Here is a 6,104-nt window from a genome sequence, read left to right as displayed (position 1 = left end):
TCAAGTGATGTGAATTTGTGTTTTTGACCCTTGAGTTTGATCTAGTATTTTGTGCTTTATAATGGGTCTTCATATTTAGTTGTGTGGGTCTGTTGTAATTTTTAGTTATAGTTAAATCAAATTAAAAGATAATTTAATGATTTAATTTAATGAAAATTTATAAATAAAATTCAATATTTAATTATATTTAATTAATTGAAAAATTAATTAAATAAAAGAATTAAATTTAAAAGGAATAGTTAAAGTTCTAATTTTGGCATAATAATATTGATTTAATTTAATAATAATATATTTAGGAGTTTCATTTTTATAATAAACTCTAAATGTTATTATTAGTTAAATTAATAAATATTTTATTAAAATATGTCTCGTGAATTAATAAAATAGAGAAAGGAACTAATTTTCCAATAGTGGCATGTTGTGATGGTTAAGTTGTTGAGTTGTTATCCTTGCCATCAAGGTTCAAATCTAATGGGGATGAGGTCCCTTGTTTGTGGCCTCACTAGTTCATAGCTCTAGGTCAAAGCATTTACCCCTTTTTTTTTAAAAAAATTTATTTAATTAAAATAATAAACGAAAAGGTTTTGCATGATTGCAAAACTTAAGTCTTAACTAGAGAAAGCTCTTTATAAAGAAATTAGAGCTCATTTCTCCATACTAAGATTTGGAGGAGCCAATTTCCAAAAAGAAGGTTTGCGAAAGAAAGGAAATTACTTGTGATCTCTATGTGTTCGTTGTTTTAGCATCAAATCCAGGTAGGATCTTGTGGGTTTTGCGTAGTAGTTTTTGTTCTTTGATTTCTTTGTCTTCTCCATGTTTGTGGTGGATCTATTTTTAGAATTTCATTTTGGGTTAAAACCCTTATTGCGAATTTCATTGTTCTTCATTTCAAAATCATCTGTATATGAATTGAAAATTAGAAACCCTCATTTTGTAAATTTTTAGAGAATTGTATTTTGATATGAGTAGGGTTTGGAAAAGGAATCAATAATGTTATATACAGATTTGATTAGTTGTGCACATTTCTCCTCTCAATTCTAATTGGGCAAATCCCTTGTTTGTGGCCTCACTGGTTCATAGCTCTAGGTCAAAGCATTTACCCCTTTTTTTTTAAAAAAAAAAAGAGAAATGAATTAATTTAATAAAATTTATTTAATTAAAATGCAAAAGCTTGCACATAAAATTAAAATAATTAAAATAATAAACGAAAAGGTTTTGCATGATTGCAAAACTGAAGTCTTAACTAGAGAAAGCTCTTTATAAAGAAATTAGAGCTCATTTCTCCATACTAAGATTTGGAGGAGCCAATTTCCAAAAAGAAGGTTTTCAAAGGAAAGGAAATTACTTGTTATCTCTATGTGTTCGTTGTTTTAGCATCAAATCTAGGTAGGATCTTGTGGGTTTTGTGTAGTAGTTTTTGTTCTTTGATTTCTTTGTCTTCTCCATGTTTGTGGTGGATCTATTTTTAGAATTTCATTTTGGGTTAAAATCCTTATTGCGAATTTCATTGTTCTTCATTTCAAAATCATTTGTATATGAATTGAAAATTAGAAACCCTCATTTTGTAAATTTTTAGAGAATTGTATTTTGATATGAGTAGGGTTTGGAAAAGGAATCAATAATGTTATATACAGATTTGATTAGTTGTGCACATTTCTCCTCTCAGATCTAATTGGGCAAATCTTTAAGTGCGTGCACACACACACACACACACACACACACACACACACACACACACACACACACACACACACACACACATGTAGTTACCCCAATAATCTATAATTATTGTTATAACTATCCAAATATAATATTTTAAAAAACTTGTCTTTAAGGTGAGATGGACAAGAGAGGAGCACACAGTGGAAGAAATTATAGTAATGATAGGAATTTTCCAAACCAAAGACATGGTTTTTGTAGATGGAACAAAGGGGAGTTAAACATAGTGTATTTTAAGAAGGATTTAGGTGCAAATAATAATAGTTTAGACATTGATCTTCAAGAAGAAATTTATGAGGATGTTGCACTGTGGGAAAAAATGGTAGTTATTAGTAGATTCATTGGAGATTGCTTGAAGAAGGAACAAATCAAAGAATGGGTCCTAGAACATTGGAGTAGGGCTATTGTTATTAAATTCATTTCGAAAGGATTCTTCATTGCAATCTTTAAAGAAGTCAAGGATCATGAGAAGATTCTAAAAAACAAAATTGGTCATTGCAGTCACTCCCTTTGTATTTGCAACCATGGAAAAAAAAGATCCTACAACTTTAGTGGTTTATCAAAATCCCATTTGGATTCAATTATACAATTTACCATTAGAATACTGGGGCGATTCTAGTCTGGAATGTATAGGCAAATCAATGGGCACATTGTTAGAAGTGGATGAATAAATCATATATAATGATTCGTACCTTTACACCAAAATGAAGATTATGGCGCTTCAAACTATTTTATCCTTTATTTATTTGAAAAGAGGCAGTTTCTCTTGGAAGCAACAGGTTGAAGTTGAAACTTCAACTCTTGAGTGCACTAGATGTGGTCTCAAATCTCACACAATGGTGAATTGTAGAGTCTATGTTCAGTCTACCAAAGTTTGGATTCCAAAGACCAAAACTCAAAAAATGGTTATGAAAACCATTCTATAGGAACAAAAGGCTCCATTAACATCTGCTCTGGTTGTTTCCCCTATGGAGGAAGGGGAATGCTCTAGCTCTATGCAGGAAAATACACAAAAAGAAAATAAACCTATGGTGATCAATTTGTAATGTGTTTAGGCTCATTCAAACTCAAAGATTGAATATGATAGGGAATCAATGGAGGATTTCCTTTTGGGTGACTCTTTGGACAATATAGAACTAAGAGTCATTAGTCAATCTTCTAATGTCCTCTTAGGAAAGGCTAAAGGAGGTAGGGGGCAATGATCTAATAGGAAATTGAGAGAAGAGAGGGCCAAGGCGAAAGGTATTATCAATGTGGTAGATTTCATGAAGAAGACCAAGGGAGCAGGGATCTCCCTTGGGGAGAAATGAAGATTGCCACTTGGAATGTCAGGAGCCTCTTTGCTCCTAACAAAAGATACTTGATAAAATAATCATTATTTAAATTTGAAAGTGACATTGTTCTATTGCAAGAGACTAAATTATGCTTGGATAAAGCTCTTAGCTTTTTCTGTTTGTGTAATAATTATGAAGGTTTCTTTCAAGCTACATGTGGCTTGGCAAGCAAGCTAGGATTTTTGTGGAAACCTTGTTCTATAAAGATGCAGGAGTTGGAAAAAGATGATAATTGGTTGTATGGTCAAGTATTCAACATCAAAGACAATATCACATTTCATATTTTTAATTTTTATGGTCTAATTAAAATTGAGGCAAAATCACAGTTATGAACAACATTATCTTCAAAGATTGTTGCTCTCAAGGATGACAAGATTATTGTTGCATGAGATTTCAATGCTCTATTGGAATTGGATGAGAAATTGGGTGGCTTGAGGATGTCTAATCAAGTCATGGAAGATTTTAAGGCTTTTGTGTCTCAGAATCAATTGTTTGATGTGATCCCTATGTTGAGATCTAATTGAAAAGATCATTGCTGAAAGAGATTGTTGAAAGAGGGAGATTTTTGAAATATTATGTGTTTCAATCATTGTTTTGTCACTAATGTCAAACCTACTATTTTTTGGTGAGATAGTTACTTATAAGATCCAAGGACTATCATTTAGTTGATTGATGAAGAGGATTTAATCAATGAGATGTAATAACAAAACCTAGAGGAAAGGTTGGGTTATGGTAATGTAATGAAGTACAAGGATCAATTAAGACAATGGTGAAATGATGTATTGATAATCTAATTGAAGTTACAAAGGTTGGCGATACTCAGAAACTTTAGAAGAATAAGAAATACTAAGACTATCTGCAAAGCTTGACCAAGTTGATAGTAGGTGTTGAGAAAAGTTAAGTCATGTCAAGAAAAAAATTAGTTGGTGCTGAGTAAAAGAAAATTCTAGTACGTCTCAAGTAACACAATTAGTGCCAAGAAAACTACAATAGGTTTCGAGCATTAGTAAAATGTAGTTGATGCTGAGTGACTTTACAGTTGATGTCAAGCTACGTAGTATATGTTGAGCATCAGAAGATCAATAATGTCGAGATCTTGCATTATTGCAAAGATCGAAGATTTTCCAAATATAAGCCAAGAAGTTTATTTTCTTGAAGTCTATGAACCAGGTGGAAGATAAGACTGATGAGTTGGTGGTACAGAATTTGAGGTGAACCATTTTTGGGCAAATTCAAATGGATTCTAGGAGAAGTTTCTAGAAAAGACAAGATATGGGGTAGATACATTGTATCCTACCTAATCCATCTAAATCCTAATTGGATGATGGAAAATGGCAAAGTATTCTAATTTCCTATTTAAAGAATGTCTGGTCATGAAGCAAAAGAGTTTTTTTGAGAGAGGTTAGAAGCAAGAAGAGAACCTAAGGAAGAACAGAGACAGAAAGTCAAGAACTTTGCTTCGTCTAGTGACCAAAGAAGTAATTGCATTGGCATACCAAGCAAGAAGGCTGAAGGAGGCTAGACAATATAGAACTAAGAGTCATTAGTCAATTTTCTAATGTCCTATTAGGAAAGGCTAAAGGAGGTAGGGCGCGATGATCTAATAGGCAATTGAGATAAGAGAGGGCCAAGGAGAAAGGTATTATCAGTGTGGTAGATTTCATGAAGAAGACCAAGGGAGCAGGGATCTCCCTTGGGGAGAAATGAAGATCGCCACTTGGAATGTCAGGAGCCTCTCTACTCCTAACAAAAGATACTTGATAAAATAAGCGTTATTTAAATTTGAAAGTGACATTGTTCTATTGCAAGAGACTAAATTATGCTTGGATAAAGCTCTTATCTTTTTCTGTTTGTGTAATAGTTATGAAGGTTTCTTTCAAGCTAGATGTGGCTTGGCAAGCAAGCTAGGATTTTTGTGGAAACCTTGTTCTATAAAGATGAAAGAGTTGGAAAAACGTGATAATTGGTTGTACGGTCAAGTATTTAGCATCAAAGATAATATCACATTTCATCTTTTTAATGTTTATGGTCTGATTAAAACTAAGGCAAAATCACAGTTATGGACAACATTATCTTCAAAGATTGTTGCTCTCAAGGATGACAAGATTATTGTTGCATGAGATTTCAATTCTCTATTGGACTTGGATGAGAAATTGTGTGGCTTGAGGATGTCTAATCAAGTCATGGAAGATTTTAAGGATTTTGTGTCTTGGAATCAATTGTTTGATGTGATCCCTATGTTGAGATCTAATTGCAAAGATCATTGCTGAAAGAGATTGTTGAAAGAGGGAGATTTTTGAAATATTATGTGTTTCAATCATTGTTTTTTCACTAATGTCAAACCTACTATTTGTTGGTGAGACAATTACTTATAAGATCTAAGGACTATCATTTAGTTGATTGATGAAGAGGATTTAATCAATGAGATGTAACAACAACACCTAGAGGAAAGGTTGAGTTATGGTAATGTAATGAAGTACAAGGATTAATTAAGGCAATGGTGAAATGATGTATTGATAATCTACTTGAAGTTACAAAGGTTGGTCATACTCAAAAACTTTAGAAGAATAAGAAATACTAAGACTGTCTGCAAAGCTTGACCAAGTTGATAGTAGGTGTTGAGCAAAGTTAAGTCATGTCAAGAAAAAAATTAGTTGGTGCTGAGTAAATGCAAATTCTAGTATGTCTCAAGTAACACAATGAGTGCCAAGAAAAATACAATAGGTGTCGAGCATTAGTAAAATGTAGTTGATGCCGAGTGACTTTATAGTTGATGTCAAGCTACGTAGTATATGTTGAGCATCAGAAGATCAATAATGCTAAGATCTTGCATTATTGCAAAGATCGAAGATTTTCCAAATATAAGCCAGCAAGTTTGTTTTCTTGAAGTCTATGAACCAGGTGGAAGATAAGACTGATGAGTTGGTGGCACATAATTTGAGGTGAACCATTTTTGGGCAAATTCAAATGGATTCTAGGAGAAGTTTCTAGAAAAGAAAAGATATGGGGTAGATACATTGTATCCTACCTAATCCATATAAACCCTAATTA

Source organism: Cupressus sempervirens, chromosome 1, assembly GCF_028749045.1.
Source record: "Cupressus sempervirens isolate cs-2001-9-10 chromosome 1, ASM2874904v1, whole genome shotgun sequence".
Classification (NCBI taxonomy): Eukaryota; Viridiplantae; Streptophyta; class Pinopsida; order Cupressales; family Cupressaceae; genus Cupressus; species Cupressus sempervirens.
The sequence above is the reverse complement of the archived record's forward strand: the minus strand, read 5'-3'. Positions refer to the sequence as shown.